The sequence below is a fragment of the Pteropus alecto genome, unplaced genomic scaffold (genome assembly GCF_000325575.1).
Source record: "Pteropus alecto unplaced genomic scaffold, ASM32557v1 scaffold106, whole genome shotgun sequence".
NCBI classification, from domain to species: Eukaryota; Metazoa; Chordata; class Mammalia; order Chiroptera; family Pteropodidae; genus Pteropus; species Pteropus alecto.
In genome coordinates, this window is record NW_006442103.1 from 7,477,812 (window position 1) to 7,498,433 (window position 20,622).

Here is a 20,622-nt window from a genome sequence, read left to right on the forward strand (position 1 = left end):
CATGCTTACTGACATTTAAGAAGAATGTTGCCTAATATAAACTCAAATAGCAGAGAAATTTAAATGCTTTTTTGAAGAGCATTATAATAATCTGAGCTTAATTTCTTATTTTTTTACCTCTTGGGCACCTGCTTTCTGTTGAGGATACAGAGTTGACTTGAGAAAGCAAGACTTAATCCACGTGTGAAGTATGCAGATATATTTTACTGTTTTTATTTTTTATTATGTAAAAACTAAACATTTGGAAAAATCAAGAGAAGATGAGTTCCTATATAATATTTTGCTGGCATATAACATATTTCCTGACCAAATAATAAATATATATTAGAAGCCTTTATTTAGTCCTCAAAGATTTTTATATTAACCACTCAATCAAGACCTTTTCCTAGAAGTAATGCTATAAATAATTAGAAGTACAAGCTGAAGTTTGTTTTCAAGGCTGTTCATCACAGTGTTATATATGAGAATGAAAATTCTGGAGGAAAAACACAGTGAACAATGTGGAAATGTTTGACTAAAATATTGCATATATGAACAATTACATATTAAGTAAGAATCAAATTTTGGTTAATATTTAATAAGTAAAATATTGAAGGCACAAATCAGATGAAAATGTAAATATTTAAAGGTATATATGTAAGTCTATTCTCAATTGCGCGCACACACACACACATATATATATATACACATATATACATATCCATTGATAAAATAATCCTTGGAAATAAATATACAAAGTGTTAATAGAAGAGTCAAGGTTGTTTTAAAATTAACTATAAAATACTAATGTATTAAATTCTCTTTGTAGCCAATGAGTAAATCCACAATATTCATAAACTTTTTCTTCTCTCTCCACTCCTGTAGCTCATTTTATAATATTTTTTTAGATATTGGTAAGGGACAAATAAAAAATGCTCACAATTTTAAATTCAAGTAGTATGCAATCATGTCATTAACCTAGAAATTGAAGATAAAAAACATTGTCAAACATAAAATATAATTTAAAAAAAACTTATGTGGTGGGAAGTTTTAATTTGAATGTGAGATATTCACTGCTTGGATTCAGTGTTTGCCAAAAATATATAACTTGCTTGTCAGAAATTAATTGATGAAGAAATTTATAGGAGAGTACTTATCCTAAAGAATAGATGAAGTAAGGCACAAACAAAAATGTTGACTCTGTAACTTTCACACTTGAAGGTGTGGATTGGACCAGACTATGGAATGTAGTGCTGTTCATCAGTACATAATGAAGCTGGATCGAAAAGTGCTGGCTTCCTGAATTGCCATGAAGAAAGTGTCAGATAAGGTAAGTTCTAGAAAAACATGGCCACACTTAATTATTTGTAATATATAAAGTATTCAGGTATGCACATATTATATATTTTATACATTTTCAGTTTGTTTCTGATTTTCAATTATATATCTGCTTGATCTAAAATAAGGTTTCTGGAAACTGGACATATATAAGTCAGTGTAATATTTAATAGCATTATTCAAAAACTAGAGTGGCAAAATAGTTGAGGGAATCATAGAATAGTTTTGCAAAGGAGATTGAAGATTACAGGAGATGTTTTTTATTCTGATTCTTTTAACAGTACATAAAAAGAGACAATACATAAAATGTGCTGAGAAAAAAGTCCTAAAATGGTTTAAATAAAGGTTCCTACAAACACACTACTCCTGTATCTCAATCCTAAACACAGATGACTTCATGCTCATTTAGTCATCTCTACAATGTCTTTTGTAGCTAAATATTTGATTGGTTTTGAGAAATTGCCCAGAGATAGCCAAGATGTTGAACTTAGAAGAAAATCAAAGCATCAAATATAAATATGTTTAGAGTAGGAGTATTGTAATATCAGTATAGTACAAAGTACTATAAATGAGTTAAAAAAACAAACAAACCATGTTTAAGAATTAAAGGAAAGTTTGTTGACAGTGACTCAAGAAATTAATAATATCATCAAACAGATAAAAATTCCACTAAAAAGAACCAAATGAAAATTCTAGAGTTGAAAAGTTTCAAGTAAAATTAAAAAAAAAACAAAAACACATCACTATAGGTGCTCAATAACAGATATTAGCTGGCAAAAGAAAGAATTAGTAAACTTAAAGATAGATCAAAGAGATCATTCAGTCTGAAGATCAGGAGAAAAAATTAAGGTAAATACATTCTCAGGGAACTGTGAGACACCAGCAAGTCAGGCAACACACACACAATGGATAGATCAGTAGGAGAAGAGAGAAAGCAGGAAACAGAAAAGTATTTGAAGAAATAAAGACTGAAATTTTTCTAAATAAGAAGAAAACAATTCTACACATCTAAAAAGATCGACAAACACCACAGAATAAACATAAGATCCACACCTATGCAGCACAGACCATTAAAAGACAATGTCTTGAAAGCAACAAGAGCAAAACATTTGTGTGTGTGTGTGTGTGTGTGTGTGTGTGTGTGCAGGAAACTACACTAAGATTAGCAGCTGACTTCTCATCATAGATATTGTGGAACTTCTTTAAGGCCTCACATTAGTAAATAGTAAAGCAGGAATACAGATTCTGTGGTCCTTAGGGTAGATAAATATCACAATTCTGGACTTCAATCAATATTTAAAAAAAAAAAAAGCCTCACTTTTCTGATCTAAGGAACCAAGTCTATAAAAGAAGAGTGTCTTTTCTGGATCTGGGTGTAAGCCAGAACTTGGATGATAGACCACTTAAGAATTAAGTGAGAATACTAAGGCTGGTAACCTAAAGAAGATAATATACATAGTATGGTTTGAAATGTAGGCAGTGAGCTAGAGTACCAGGGCATAGAAGAGACTGCGAGGCAAAAACATACATGTTCCAGTGCTTGGAGTAAATGAATGAGATCATCTGAAAAGACTTGGAAATAGCATAAATGGCTCATGATTGAATGTTTTTTACTAAAGCACAATGCACAAATAAGCTGACTCACTTCAATGATCAGAGATGGATTGGTAACAATGACCTAATCCTTTACTAATAGAAAATAAAGGGGAATCTACCTAAAAGGCAGGAGAATCAGCATTGTGTAGAGGAGAGGAAGAAATGCAAAATAAATAGTATTTTCAAAAGAGTAGGATGTGTTACGATGTTATTAAATATCACAGAGAAGCTAAGAAGTGTGAGAAATTCTTTGAAATGCTGGATATGAGGTGACTATCAAGAAAGCAGTCAAAGTGCTATGAATATTATCCAGAATTTGAAGGGAAAGTCTTGAAAGAGTAGTAAGCAAATGTAGACCCAAACTTCTTGACTCCAGAAGGTCGAGAAGACTAGAGAAGATTTTGTGTTTGTAAGTACTTCTATGGCTCATAAAGATGCCAGAGAGTGAAATAATTCGATAGAAGAAAATCATGAAAGAAATAGAAGAGTTCAAAACAGGTGCAGGAATAACCGAGACTGATATGAGGAACATTTTAAGTTCTTATACAAGAAGGAAAGCAGAGTGAACTTTATAGTTCTTTGTTAATGTTTAGGCAGGAAAACTTTGACTGTTTAACTTAAAGAAATGTTATGCACTCTTTTTTAACATGAAAATAACTAACTCTGTATTAATCTTTTTTTTTTTTTTTTGCATTGTATAGAAATGTATCTCTTGAGAGTAAGACTCTGAGGTAGTAAAAACATTTGGCCTCTAGTATTATGATTTATAATACTTCCCAAAATGTGCAGTAATAGCTGAAAATTTTCCTCTAGGTCTTACTATTATTTAGATATACATTGGCCATTAGGTAAATAGTGGGCATAGAGTCTACATTAGGATAAATCCAAATGTACACACACATAGTTACCCCTGTCTGAGGGGGATCCATTTCAAGACCCTCAGTGGATGCTTGGAATCGTGGCTTTACTGCACCCTATATATACTACTTTTTTTCCTATACATACATACCTATGATAAAGTTCAATTTATAAATTAGGAACAGTAAGAGATTAACAGCTACTACTAATAAAATAGAACAGTTATAACACTAAGCTGTAATGAAAGTTATATGAATGTGTGCTCGTGTGTGCGTGCTCTCTCTCTCTCAATATATTATACTGCACTTACCCTTTCATTTAAAAGAAGTATTTTAAAGGTTTCTCTTTGGCATATCCGAATTGCCAGCATCACTATGCTTGCATTTTGGTTCTATTATTATGTGAAATAAGGGTTATTTGTAATAGGGCTACTTGTGGTCATGCCTGAAAAACCACACATGGATTTTAACTAGCAGTTAGGCTCCTCAAACAAAGGGAACTATTAATAATCTGCATTAATTTTCAGGGGGGGTCTTGGGGAGCTGTTTGAGTCTCCTGTCTTTAAGCTTTCTTCTCTATAGAGAAAATTATAAAACACTGTGTTGACAATGAACATTTTTTTCTCTACAAATACACAAGGAAGAACACATAACATATAACTTTTTAATAAAGAATGTATATGTTTCATTTTTATGAAACAGCTTACATAAATAGCATTCAGAATTTTTAAAGATGCTTTAAAGAAACAGGGAAAATCTTGTTTAAAATAGAATTGTTACACTCAGTGTTCTGTTGCAAGCCTTTTTCTCATTTAATGGTCCTTATTTGTACCAAAACACAAGCACAGTTTTACTTATCAAAGCCTGACATCTCTCATAATACTCTCTTCTCTGTAAATTTGAAAATAAAATACATATTTTTTGCAAGTTAACTTTATAGAAGCATAGTACTGCATTCTTGAAGACTAGAAGAAAGCTGAGCTTCTGATAGTAATCACACATGTATGGAAAACCTCCTTTGTGCCAAGTCAAAAATTATTTTATCTCATTTAAATACTCAGACCCTCAAACATTACAAGCAAGATTTACCCTTTTCATCATGTTGCTTTACAGTGCAATCTTCTCAACTGCACGGGATGCCTAAAAACCCGGGCATATGAATGATATTAGAAGTCCTGGTTTTGAGGCTGTATCTGCATTGTTGTACTCTTTCCAAACCGCAGCATTATATAACCCATAATCCTAGGAAGTAGTTACAGCTTTGTTCAACCTCATTTTTTTATTGGTTAGGAGTCCTGTTCTAATTTTTACAGTAAGCTGCCATCATATTTTAAGCATTTCTTATTTCCTTTCCAGTAAAGGCATATAGCCCTTGGCTGCCTTTGTTTGCTTTGGGGCCTTAAGCCCATCAGCTCTAAGCTTCGTTTATACTAATTTGTATTTCTGGTTTTGGTGGAGATATTTTTCTTGATTTTGAAAATGGCCATGTCTTTTTTATTTCTCTTTTATATTTTGTTTTCCCTTGGAATATATTTAAACTTATCTGTTAGCAATTTTTTTTTTTTTATTTTTAACTTTTTTTTAATTTAACAATGATTTTTTTTTGGCTTTGGTTATCGGAACTACAACCTCCAAATAATTTAACTGCTGTTGAATTAAGAATTAGAAGCAACCAAGAGATTTTTGCATATAATTTTTTAATGAAGAGCGATTAAAACAATTGGCTAAAACAATTGTGCCTTTTTTCTGGTTACATGACTAAAATGTCAATTTTCAATACCATCCACCTAAATTTTTTTTCAGTCCCACCCACCTATATTTCAAATAAATTAATGTGATTTTTACTACAAGCTGTCATTATTCAAAGATGTCTTTCCAGATTTTAATACTTTAAAAGCTTGTTAACAAGAGTTAAGAAAATGTGATATTCTAGTATTAGAAAGGACCTTCACATAGGTTATGATAAGAGGAACTTCCTAAGGATTGTTTTATCTAATTTCTGTTCAGTATCCAGTTAATTCTCATTTTGCTAGATAGGGTTCATTGATCTCAAGTACACTTCCATCAAGTACATTACCTAGTAAATATGAATATAAGCATACAAGTAGAGAAAAAATAAGTAAACTTTATGTTTAAATTTTAATGCTACACATTATTCTAAATCACCAGATAAACTGCATATATAAAGGACTGTAACTCTAATGTTTTTTGAACTCAAAATTCTTGAATATTGCTCTTTGAGATATTTAAGCAGAAATAATACAAATAAATTAATCTTCAAAAAATTTTAGGGCACGATGCCCAATGAAAGAATTCAGGCGTGAAAGAATACATATTGTATGATTTCATTTATATGAACTGACCAGCAGAGTGAAACCTGCAGAGACAGAAAGTAGATTAATGGTTACCTAAGAAGAGGGGTGGAGATGAAGAGTGACTGCAAATTGGCTTAAGGTTTCTTTATATGATGATGAGAATGATCTAAATTTGATTTTGGTAATGTGGTGATGCTTTTAGAATTCTGCAAATATACCGAATTTATTGACTTGTCAAAATATGGTTATTTTGATAGGAAAATTACAATATAAAATAGTTTGACATAAAAAGAGAAAACATGGTTTCTGGGATTGAGACTTGTGTTTAAGTCACAGCTTCACCGTCAATTGGCTATCTGACCTTGAACAATTTATTTGACTTCCCTGCGCCTTAGTTTTCTCATGTACACAATGGCGGTCATTGTCCCTAACCTGCAATGATGAATTAGAGCCAACAGAGATACGGTAAGTAAAACACATTTCATCTTTTCCAGCAAAGAGTAAGGATTCAGTTAATAGTGTAAGATCTGCTTGAGATATTTGGCATGTATTCCTCTAGGAAAATAAAACTGTCTTCTTGGACCCACGTCAATTTTTTTTGTGTAGTAAACATGGAGACTTTAACAACCCCCATCAAATCTTGCATAATATTTTTCTCTCTACAGTAAAAAAATTGCCAGCATTGTTCTCTCAGTTAAAAGAAAAATGTTTTCTGCCTTGTGTGAATGTGAAGGTCAAGATTGCACACCAGGAGGGTTGGGTTTTAATGAATGTAATCCCTGTTGCTACCATTGAATTTTACTTACAGAAAATAGACAGCAATAGTAGCCTATTAAATGCTGACTATGATTTGAATTGTTCAACACCTTCTACCCACCTTCTTCATGTATATACATTCTGTGGAAGGGCTCCATGAGAAATGAAAAGTGCTGAGACTCTAATTTTAAAATTTTGTTTCTCCTGGGCTAACAGGTACTACAGTTAATTTCAGCCATTGACAATAAATGACTCTAGTGTGGGCTATTAAGCTGCAGTCATTTTAAGAAAGCTCCCTGGGTTATAAGGGCCTATGGTGCCAACTCACTGAAAAGGCTAAAGCCACAAATACTAAGTGCAACCGAGCCCCATGGATTAATGAGACACACTCATACAATTCAGAGGAGCAAAACTTCATAGCCTGTTTTACAGGATGCGATTTTATTAAGTATGCCTTTAAATTTGAAAGCTAGGCCTTAAATTGTCTTTTTTCCTAGGTCTATGTGTCTCTGAATTAAAAAAAGGCGCATATTTACTTGTAAAGTGTCAGAATGTTCTAGTGTGAAAAAGGTGATACTCTTTTCCCTTGACGTTTCCACTACCGTTTCTCTTATAAAAACCCAAAGAGATTTTGTAATACAGACACTGAATTGGTTCAGATATGGTAATGCTGCATTTCAATACTTTTTATCTTTTGTGTACTCTGAAATATTAAAAGTCAAACACTTCTAAGCACTTTTTCCCCTACTCCCACAACGACACTTTAAACTGTTTGGTGGTTTCTAGGCAAGGTAATGTTGTGGCTACTTCGTGCGTTAGCCTTAGGCTGCAAATGCTCTGAGTTCTCCGGTTTTATCCTTTAAAATTGTTCAAACTGTCTCAGTGCTTTGTTGAGCAGCAGCCCTGACTCTTACATTCAGACTTAACCATGTGAGCATCTCCCATAATTAACAGTCCTTCAATTTTTAAATAGTACGTTGCCTATGACACTTAGAATACGCCTATCTTATTTTGGGTTAAGTACAAACACTTCTGCTAAGGCTTTTCCAAAGACTTTAATAAGTCAGAAACCAAATAACAAACAGCAAGGAAAAAAAAAATAAAGTCAAAACTGAACTCCTATCCTCAGAGGTTGTGAATGTTATCGATTACATATTAACCTAGCTGTAACTGGCATTAATTTGGTAAACTACAATTATCTATATTTGATGATTATTGAGTTTCTTTTTTCTGACCATGTTTTGTAGAGTTCACTTTTTGGAGTATTATATTTGAGTTTTACCTTTTGGGCTTTTCTATTTCTCAGGCCATTTAGAAAACTGAGTTTGCCCTTATATCTTAGAAAAAACACACAAGTTAAAGTTAGAAGGATTGTCCTTACTCATTGGTGTGCATATGTCGATGACAATGAAGAGAATAAAAAAGATTTATGGTTTGGTTTATTTTTAATTATACTTTAAAAGTATTTATTTTAGAGTAGTTTAGGTTTTATAACAAAGTTAGGAGGAAAGTAGAGAAGTTTTTCCATGAAACCTCTGCCTCCACAGATGGATAGCCTTCTGCATTATCAAAAATGGTACATTTTTACCAAGGATGAACCTATACTGACACATCGTAATCACTCAAGGTCTATAGTTTATCTTAGGGTTTACTTTTGATATTATATATCCTATGGATTTGGAAAAATGTATAATGAAAAAATTATTATAATTTCATAGAGAGTATTTTCATTGCTCTAAAAATCCTCTGTGCTCTTTCTACTTGCCCCCCTCCCACAATGCTTGCTTTTTACCAGAATGCAAACTATGAATTTTCAATAAACTATTTTATTTAGACCTTACAGCAAACTTCCTAGCTACACTTGATTGGGCCAAGGAAAGTCATCTCACTGAGCCAATCCAATTAGAATCTTTCTTTTCGAAAGTCAGAATTGGTTTTAGACAGATGGCAGGAGTGGAGCATGAAAACTAGCGGGGCTGTTACTGGACAATATGACTGGATTATGTTTTCGTTTGTTTGTTTGCAAGAAGAATTAATTTATGGATGCTGGGAGAAATAACATAGTCACAAAAAGAGAAGTAAAAATAAAATAAATAAGGAGAGGATAGCCTGGGTTCTGGATTTCCGTCATTTGTGAGACATTCCTGAACTTCAGTTACACAAGATGTTTCAGCATATGTTTTCCTCCCTTACATTAGCTCAAATTCTATTTGAAGTCCACAAAACTTTGCCTAAAGCTAAGCTAATGTTTTGACTGGCTGTTTATATACGTGTGTATGTGTGTGTATATGTATATATATACACACATGTATATGTACATATATGTACGTATGTATATATATCCATTTATATATCCAACATTTCTCCCATCATTTCAGATTACTGAGCTTTGTGTCCTAAAGTAGACTGTGCTTAATTAGTTCAACCAAGAGCTGCATAAAGACAACAGCAGCAACAGAACCAGTTTAGTCGGGATGCCTAGAATATATGCATCATTCATTTGTTAATGCGTTCTGGATCTTGAATAACTCACTGCTTTTTGTATGTTAATTTCCTAAATTATCCAAGTAGATCTTAAATTATATAAGTAGTATTGATTGTGTTTAGACTTGTCAGAGGGTTGGCTACAAAGAGGTATGTCAGAGATTGCATGAAGGGATTAGTTGATAAGGAAAGCTAGTGGGTGGGGTGCTTCGGTCATCTAAAGAGCCATTTTATACACACACTCACCTGCACAGACTTATAACAATTACATATAAACATACATTTGTAAATTCTACGTGCAAAAATTCTGATTAAAAATATCTAAAATATTTTCTGTTATTAGGAGATATTTTATATTTTTATATTATTTTATAATTTTAAGAGCATAGATATATATATAAGCAAATTCATAACCCATATGATTGGGAAGAAAAGTTTTAAGGAACAAAACAGAGGCCAATCCTCACCAGTGGTAACCTTTTAAGTCTAAATCTCTGCTTGAGTCAGGAGTAGGCTTTGAAATGAGAAACAGAAATCCAGGAATAGCTGGAGGGTTTGTTCAGGACTTGAAAAAGTATTAACTATCTAGGACCTGTGACCAGGAGTAGTTCTGAAAATAAAAAGTGCTCTGTTTCTTTTGGCTTCAATTGACTTCAATACATTTTTCATCTAACTAAGACCTAGAGTTGTTTTCTGGTCATAGAAATGTATGCTTAACTTACCCCCCACCCCCCATGGGCTTTAAAAGGCAATGCAAACATTGATAAAAGAAAGAAAAAGTAACTGCAGAAAGTATTTTGCGGTTAAGATAGTAAGTGCTTCTGCAAAATAATTGAATACTAAACAAATAGCTAAGTGATTCTTCCCTTTCAAACTTCATACTACTAAAAATAATACAAGAAAATGAGAATGGTATAGGCCATTAAGAGAATGAGTCTTTTTTCATTAGCAAATAAAAAAAAAAAAGATACTATGGGGGGATTATGTCATGGAAGACAACAGGATAGGAAGCTCCAAGAATCAGTTTCTTCACCAAAGCAACCAATGAGCTGGTGTGAACTGTTTGAAGACAGCTAAAAGAATGAGAAGACAAGCCACACATCAGGAAAAAATATTTGGAAAAGATACATCTGATAAAGGACTATTATCCAAAACACACAAAAAAACTCTTAAAACTGAACAATAAGAAACAAACCACCCAATTTAAAAATGGGTCAAAGACCTTAAGTGATACCTCACCAAAGAAGATAGACAGATAGACAGATGTCGTAAAAGCATATGAAATGATGCTTCATGTCATATGTTATTAGAGAAATGCAAATTAAAACAACAAAAAATACCACTACATATATAGTACAATGGCTAAAATCTAGAATGCTGACGACACCGAACGTCGAGAATGTGGAGCAGTAAGAACTCTCCTACATAGCTTTTGGAATGCAAAATGGTATTTTGGAAGACAGTTTGGTAGTTTCTTACAAAATGAAATATACTGTTACTAAGTGAGCCAGCAATCATTCCCTTTGATGTTGTTATCCAAAGGAGTTGAAAACGTGTCCACACAGAAACCTGCCCATGAACATTTATAGTAGCTTTATTTATAAGTGCAAAAATTTGGAAACAATTAAAATATAGTTCAGTATGAGAATGGATAAATAAACTGCCATACAAACACACAATGAAATATTCGTTGCTAAAACAAGATGAGTTATCAATCAATCAAAGCTTGAAGAAGCTTACGTGCATATTAATAAGTGAAAAATCTGATCTGAAAAGTCTATCATACTGTATAATTCCAACTATATGACATTCTGGAAAGACAAAACTATAGAGACAGTGAAAAGATCAGTGGTTTTTGGGGGTTGGGTTAGAAGTGGGGAGGAATAATAGGCAGAGCACAGAAGAATTTTAGGGCAGTGAAATATATGTCATTATATGTTTGTCCAAACTCATATAATGTACAACATCAACAGTGAACCTTAGTATGACCTACAGCCTTTAGGCAATTATGATGTGTCAGTGTAGGTTTATCAGTTGTAACTATGTACCACTCTCTTGGGCAATGTTGATAAGATGGGGTCAATGAATGTGTGAGGATAGGAGGTATATGGAAAATCTGAGTACTTTCCTCTTAATTTTGCTGTGGACTTAAAACTACTCTAAAATAATATTTTTTTTAAAAAAAGAAAAAGATTATTGGTATAGATAACTAAGTAAATATAAATACTAATATATTCTATTTTTGATATGTAACACCTCTTTTTTGTCTCCTATATTAAGACAAGTGCATAAAACAATAAATATGTTAACTGCACGAAAATAGAGTGGTCTAATTTGTGACAATAATAGCATAAAGGGGAAAGCAGAGTTGGATAGGAGCAGAGTTAATGTATTCTATTAAAATAATTTGGTATCAATTCAAAATAGGTTATAAGATTAGATTGTGAGATGTAGTTTCCATGGTAACTACTAAGAAAATAACTTAATAATATATAGTAAAGGAAATGAAGATTAAAATAGAATGCTGGGAAAAATCATAAACCCAGAAAAGGTAATATTAGAGAAATTGAAGAATAAAAATATGTAAGACATGCATAAAAGATAACAAATGACACAAGTAAGTACTTCATTATTTGTAATCACTTTAAATATAAACAGATTAAAGTCACCAATTAAAATACAGATATTGGTAGAATGGAACAAAGCAAAAACTATGATCCAATCAAAAGATGCTTACAGTAGACTAGCTTTAGACCAAAAGATAAAGAGGATGAAAGTGAAAGGTTGGAAAAGATATTACACAGAGGTAGTAATCAAGAAAGAGCTGGGATAGCTATACTACTATCAGGAAATATCAATTCTAAGTGTTTGAAGAGGTAAAGAGGTACATTTTATATTATACCTCTCAGAATGTATGAAGTAAACATTGACAGACTTGAAGGGGGAAATACAGACTTCTCAATAACAGTTGGTGACTTTAAACCCCACTCAATAATGCATAGAAGAACATCTTGAGTAAAAACCAATAAGTAAATAGAAGACTTGAACAACACTCGAAGTCTACCATTACAATATCATACAGAATAGTTTCACTGCCCTAAAACTCCCATGTGCTCCAGCTGTTCGTCTCTCCCTCCTCTAAAGCCCTGTCAATCTTGTTCTTCTTACTCTCTCTATAGTTTTGTGTCTCCAAAGTGTCATATAACTAGAATCATACAGTATGTAGCCTTTTCAGATTCACTTTTTTTAAAACTAGCATTATGAATTTGTTTCCTTCATGTTGTTTTACTCTGTTATAAGAGCTCTTTCCATATTATAGCTTTAGTTTGGTGACTACCATTTGTGCTTCAAATAATTGTGTACATACCATATTCATTTATTATTTATGTATTTATTGACTTTGTTTAGTATCTTGGTCTAATCAATATTTTTCAAAATACTTTTAAAGTCAATTAGGTCATGTTGATATCTAGGTTTGTTTAACTTGCAAAAGGTTCCCAAACAATTATATGATATATATTAGTTTTCTAAAATTATTTTTTAACATTTAATTCTTTAATCTAATTGAAGTCTTTTGTAAATGTAGTAATATGGTAACTGAAATTTATATTTTTCTAAATGTGACAGACTTATCTACTGCATTATTTATTTTCTAATTGAATTGTGCCCCCATTTTGTCAAATATCAAATTTACACATATGCGAAATTTGTTTCTGTAATTTTAATAAAGGAGAAAGACTAAATAATAAAAAACTGAAAAAAATATAAATTAAAATCAAAGAAAGGTATAATTTGATAAATGATCAAAAAATAATTTTTAAATAATCAATCCAGTAAATGAACAATTCAGGTATTCTGCTTTTACTTTTAAATATTATGTTTAGTTGACTAGCTTTCCTTTGCCTTCATAGAAATTACTATAACTAAAGCCATTTCCTTACGTTGGTAACTAAATAACAAAACTAATGCTACAATCAGAAGAGACTGGAGAAGATAAATGTAGAATTGAGGGGCATTATATTGCATTGTTCTCATAAAGATATAAATTTATAAAAATATTTGCTAAATATCTTCCAGAATATAACTAATGTGAAAAATATTATGATTATTTTCTACTTATTAAAAAGTATATGTTGAAGAATATTGTAAAAAATGATCAAAAAATTATTTCAATTAGTATCATTGTCATATCTGAATTTGCCACATACTTTTTAATCTTTTCCTCTCTGTGCTCCCTGATATTTAGCAGCAGAAGCAAGCCAACATAGTTAAATTGAACAGTCTTTCACATTTCATCATGAGGAAAAAATGAAAACTAGCTAACTAAAGCCAAATTGTTAGATGAAATAAGAATAGTCATTCAACTAATGGACCATTCAGCAAATTAGTACAAATTGACCAATTACTGAACTAACTGGCAAGAATGAACTTGGATCAATGAAAGCTGGCCCAACAGTCCCATAAACATAAAATCTTAACACTTAAATGGAAGGGAATTCATGAGGATGAAGATGAGTACCACAAAATAAGTAGCCAATAAAAAATATATAGCAGAGATAACCTTGTATTCACTAAAAAGAAAGAGATGAAATCTATAAACCACATCCCATGAACTGAAAGAACTGCAAAAAAATGGTGGTAGATTTTAAAAGGGCTCAGTCAGAAACTGACAGATAAAGCTGTTAAAGTTTTCAAAGATTCAGATATAAACAATGTAATGAATAAAATTAATCTAAAATATATTTTAGAACCTTTCATACAAAAAATTACAGATCGAAGATCTATAAAATCAAGCCATAAAATAGATTATAAAATAGACACAATATCTTAAAGATATGCTTTCTAACTAAATGTGCAATATAGTAAGAAAATAATAAAATCTACTTATGAATTAATAGAAAATTATATTGGACACATATTTAGCAATGAATGACAAGGGAAGCATATATAATATGTTAAATTGTATATTACAACATACATAAATTTGTATATTATAACTTAAGTGGAACTTAAAAGAAAATTTATAATTATAACTTTAAATTCACTAATTTTTTTAAAAAGATATTTTAAAATGAGCTCAGTTTTTACATTGTTGGTATGAAGTAATAGCAGTATTAACCTTGTAAATAAAAGGCAGTAATAAAAATATTGAAATGGAATAGGGATCAAAAATATTGAAAGATTATTTTAAGAAATAAAAATAAAATAGACATCTGTATAGCAAGACAGGAGTGATCAAACATGGTGAATACAAAATAAACATTATGAATAATAACCTCACATCGCAGGCAAAGGATTAACATCCATAATAAAAATGAAAGTTTTATGAGATATGTAAGGAAAATCTACAACACAATCAAAAAGTGAGATAAAAAAAAGAGTAGAAAATCTATATGGGGGATAAAAACCTTTTGAAAATATTAACTCTGAAAATTGCCTGTGGGAGGGTAAATTTTTGTAAAACCACCTTACCACCTCGGAGTGCTATATTACAGTTATGCAAACCCATAATCACTGATTCAAATTACAAATATATGCTAGAGACATTTGGTGGATTTAAATAAGGAAACATATAAGAATATTCGTTCCAAGTTTTTGTGGTAATAATAAAACTTTGAAAGGAATCTAAATTACCATTATTTTATGGGACTGGTTAAATATATTTTGGATATTCATTTATTCATTCTGGATAGTTTTCGAATGAATAGTGGTACATGAAAACAAGTTTCAAGCAAATATCATTTTAAAATAATTAAAAGATTAAAATAGTGTTTATGTTATTCATTTACACACATGTATTTTAAATGGACATATACATCCAAATTTATGATAGTGGTTGGCTTTAAGGATGGATGCAAAGGAAAGGAATAGAATTAGGAGGACAAAGTATAGGAAAAATTTTTTCCAAAAATAATATGTACTGTATAGTTCCTAGTATATGATATTTTGTGAAAGACAAAACTACATGGAGAATAAAACGATCATTGGTTGCCGGGGTTCGGGGGAAGAAATGAACGACTTCGAGTACAGAGACTTTTTAGGGTAGTGGAAATACTCTGTATGATTCTATAATAGTGGATATATGGCGCTTATTTGTCCAAATCCACAGAATGTACAACATCATGAAAGTAAACTATAAATTTGGATGATAATGATGTGTCAGAGTAGGCTCAGATTTCTCTAACTTTCTCTCAATTTTATGGTGAACCTAAAACTTCTCTGAAAAAAGTCCATAAAATAATCTTAAAAATGTAAATTAGCTAGAATGATGTAAGATATGATTTTTAATTTGAGGAAACATGATTGATTAGAGTGAAATAGAGAGTAAATCAACTGATTACTTCTAGTATTGACCATTTTATCCATCAACCCTTATGGGGAGGACAATTCTTAAGGCCCTTGAGAACAATTGTATACCCTCTGGTCTTGATGATTACTAAGCTTGCTTCCTGAGATGTTGTTATTCCCCAAATAGTAGGGGATCTGCAATTAAGCATTTACTCTGCTTGAGTTTTCTGCCATTGACCTCTGTTGAATCCAGTGCTTGCCCTCTGGCTAGGGCCTCCTTCCTTACTTCCCTCCCTCACTTCTGCATTGTATGGCCAAATGCTGGAACATATGGATATATGTTTATTGTCGTGAGCTAATCAGAAGAAAACAATCCGAGATAAATAGCCACGTCCGAGACTTAAATGACAGTCCTTAGCCAGGATATACTTACTCTTATATTCCTATTACAAATGTCATAGAGATTATAAAAACTAATGAGGCACCATTTCTGATAATGGTTGTCACTGATGTGTGTGTGTATGTGTGTGTGTGTTTAACAACTTTGTTTATAGGTAAATTATAGACTGTGTATAAGAAAAGTAATAATTTCACGTTTATCAGTGCCAATTTAACATCAGTCTGTTGAAGCAGCCTCCATCTCACTTTGTATTCCCCTCTTTATGATAATTATTATATTATTTCATTACATACAAACAAACCAAAAAAAAAAAAAAGAGAGATCTGAAAGAAATAAAGGTACAGGATGAATATAACCTGGTTTGTTATATTATTGTTCTATAGTGTTTCAGTAGTTTGTTGATATAATATGCCAGTCTCAAGTAAAGTACGATCCTAGACTGCAGTAGTGTGGGTAAATCTGAATGTATGTAACAGGGAAAAATAAAACCATAGTGAAGAATAGTAGAGATTATGATAGGAAGTAGAGCCAGGGGAAGTTATGTGGTTTACTTTCTTTTCTTAACTGTTATACTATTCTACTGTAAATGCACTATATAGTACATGATATTTTAAAAATAATTTGCAATATTTAACCTAGATAATTTTATGTTTTTGTGCCTGTGTGCATACCTAATTTCTGTATTACCATGAATTTTCCTTTAAAAACTCAATTACCTTTTGTTTTGCTTCATATAGCATTCTTCGTTTGTCCTTTTAATTATTTTAATGGTCCTATAGAGTAATGCAATTATAAGAAAAATGAATAGTTTACAATCTAAAGTTTGTCATTGGAACACTAGCATGAGTCACAGCAAGAGAATTCTCAGTAGATCAGATGAATTGAGGGAGGCTTTTGCTTAGCTGACAATATTTAGGTTGTTGCCTGTTTTGTAATTTAAATTCCTCCTGCAGTTCTCTAAAGGGCAGTAATTTAGATGCATCATTTAAACTTCTACCAGCACACTATCTTACCACAATTATTCAAGCTGAAATAAAAAATTACTCTCCAGCTATTCTTAACTTGATATTTTATCAAATAAAGGGATATATCAATTGTTCTAGGGAGCATTTAAATAATAAATGAAAAAGAATTCCAAATGAACACATTGTCCTTTAGAGTTAGAAGGGGTTCCTTCCTCAGAGGAACAACTAAGATGCCTGGACCTCTCTCCATGTTGACTTAATAGTATCACCAAAAGATACTAAATTGTTGAGCAAATGCAAAGCAAGTAGACATATAGTCCTCATGTGAATCTTTGTGCTCAGTAGATGTATCACACAGTTTCTGTTGAAATATAAAGAATTATATCTAGAAACATATTCACATACTATTGTACTCACCACTTCGACAAATGTTTTTACCTATAAAATATTTGATAATTGTACAGTTATGAATAATTAAGATGTTAGAAATTAGGGATCTTAAGAAGGACCTGTCTGGCTCTCACTGTTAAGTATAGAAACTTGAAATAGAAGTAATCCCTGCACTCATCTAACCCATCGGTTAACTTTCTTGTGCTTATTTTTTCTTTTTCCTCCTGTAATGTTAGTAAATTAATAATAAACCAAAAAAATCTTCGATCAATTTTTAAAATATTTATTATTAATTTTATCTCTTATCTGGTTTTCTCAGAAAACATTTATTTCCAAGAAATTTTGGAAATATAACAGCAATTTTTCATCAAGCTAACACGGTTCATAAGACCCAGTGATGATTCTACTTTTTTTTCCCAAATACAGCAACTAGATTGTGTGTTATGTGATAGCCAGCATCAATTTCTTCAGAGAATTATCAGGTATCCTTGAAAACAATTCAGGCTTTGAAATCAAGTGTACTGAGACTAGAATCTCAGTTCCTTCAATTTCTATCCACAGGATCATACACAATAATTTCCGATCTTTAATTTCTTCAACAAGATTTGGAACAAAACTCTTTTCTTTATGTTTATAATCTCAGTAATTTGAATTGAGGTATATTTGACTTACTAGTTTTCAGGCATACAACATAATCATTTGATATATTTGTATATATTGCAAAGTGATCACTACAATAATGCTAGTTAACATGTATCACCTTACAGTTACATTTTTTATTGTAATGAGAACTTTTAAGATTTACTCTCTTAACAACTTTCAGATATGTTATATAGTATTATTAGCTATCTTCACCATGCTGTACATTACTTCCTCATGACTTATGTATTTTAATCTGGAAGTTTGTACCTTTTGACCATCTTAATCCATTCCTCCCACCCTCTTCCCACTCCCTCTGGTAACCACCAATCTATTCTCTGCACCTATGAGCTTGTTTTTTGTTTTGTTTTGTTTTTAGATTCCTCATATAAGTGAGATCATAAGATATTTGTCTTTCTTTGTTTTAATTTACTTAGCATAATGCTGTCAAGGTCTATCCATGTTGTCAAAAATGGAAAATTTTTATTTTTTTATGTCTGAATAATATTTCTCTCTGCGTGCATGTATTCCTATCTGTCTGTCTGTCTGTCTTTCTGTCTTTCTATCTTTCTATTTTTCTGTCTTTCATCTATCTAATTTTTATCCATTCATCCATCAATGGACACCTAGATTTTTTCTATATTTATCTTGGCTATTGAAAATAATGCTGCAGTGAATATGGGGTCCATGTATCTTTTCGAATTAGTATTTTGGTTTTCTTTGGATAAATACCCAGAAGTTGAATTGCTGGATCATATGGTACTTCTATTACTAATTTTTTGAGGAACCTTTATACTATTTTCCATAGTGTTGGTAACGGTTTACATTCCTACTAACAGTGCAGAAGGGTTCCCTTTTTTCCATATTTTCGCCGACACTTCTTATTTCTAGTTTTTTTGATAATAGGCATTCTGACATGTGTGAGGAAATGTCTCATTGTGGTTTTGGTTTGCATTTCCCTGATAATTAGTGACGTTGAGCATCTTTATATATATCTGTTGGCCATCTGCATAACCTCTTTGGAAAAAAATGTCTATTCATATCTTCTGCCCACTTTTTAATTGGGTTGTATAGTTTTTAAAATTGGATTGTTTGTGTTTTTCTTCTTTTGCTATTAAGTTGTATGACTTTTAAAAATATATTTTAGATATTAAACCATTATCAAATATATGATTTGCAAATATTTTCTTCCATTCAGTAGATTACCTTTTCATCTTGCTGATGGTTTTCATAGCTGTGCAGAAGCTTTTTAGTTTGATGTAGTCCACTTGTTTTTTTTTTTTTTTTTTGCTATTATTGCTTTTGCTTTGGTGTCAGATTCAAAAATTTGTTGCCAAGACCTATGTCAAGGAACTTACCATTTTTTTCTTCTAGGATTTTTATGGTTTCATCTCTTATGTTTGAGTCTTTAATTTCTTTTGAGTTAATTTCTGTGCATGATATAAGATAGTGGTCCAATTTATTTTTTTTTTTGCTTGTGGCTGTCCAGTTTTCCCAACACCATTTATTGAAGAGACTATTCTTTCCCCATTTTATAACTTGACTCCTTTATCACAAATTAACTATCCATATATGCATAAAAATTTTAAAGCATTTTTAAAGATTTTTCGATGATTATTAATAATAAAATAAGTTAATCATCTGATGAAAGTTAAACACTGAAAAATATTTATTATCATTATTACTATTTTTATTTTCATTTCAATCATCTTTTTATATTATTAAAAATCATTGGGGTGACATTGACCAATAAAATGCAATAAGTTTCAAATGTACAATTCAATAGTACGTTGTATATATATTGCATTGCGTGTTCATCACCCATAGTTAAATTTCTTTTTGTTACCACATATTTGACCGCTTTTAGCTAGCTATCTACCTTCCTACTCCCCTCTACCATCTGGTAATCATTAGTGCACTGTCCATGTCCATGAATCTTTATTCATTTGTCATATTTGTTTGCTGCTTTTAGATTTATATCCCACCTATGAGTAACATCATATGGTTTTCAATTTTTTCTGTCTGATTCTTTTGCTTAGCATGATTATCTCAAGGTCCATCCATGTTGTTGCAAATGGCTGAATAATATTCCATTGTATACATGTACCACAGCTTTTTAATCCAATCATCTATTGTAGGACACTTTGGTTGCTTACGTGTCCTGCCTGCCGTGAATAATGCTGCTATGAACATCAGTGTGCAAATATCTTTTTGGATAAATGTTTCTAGGTTTTTTTGGGTAAGTACCCAGTAGAGGGATTGCGGGATCATATGGTAGTTAAATTCTTTTTTTTTTTGAGGAAACTCCATATGTTTTCCATAGTGGTTATACCAATTTGCAGTACCACCAGCAGTGTATAAGGGTTCCTTTTTCTCTGCATCCTCTCCAACACTTATTATTGCTTGTCCTGTAGATGATAACCATTCTAACAGGTGTGAGATGGTATTTCATTGTGATTTTGATTTGCATTTTCCTAATATAATAGGATGTTGAGCATCCTTTCATATGTTTGTTGGCCATTTGTATGTCTTCTTAGGAGAAGTGTCTGTCTGTTCAGGTCCTCTGCCCATTTTTTGCTTGGATTGTTTTTTTATCATTGAGTTGTATGAGCTCT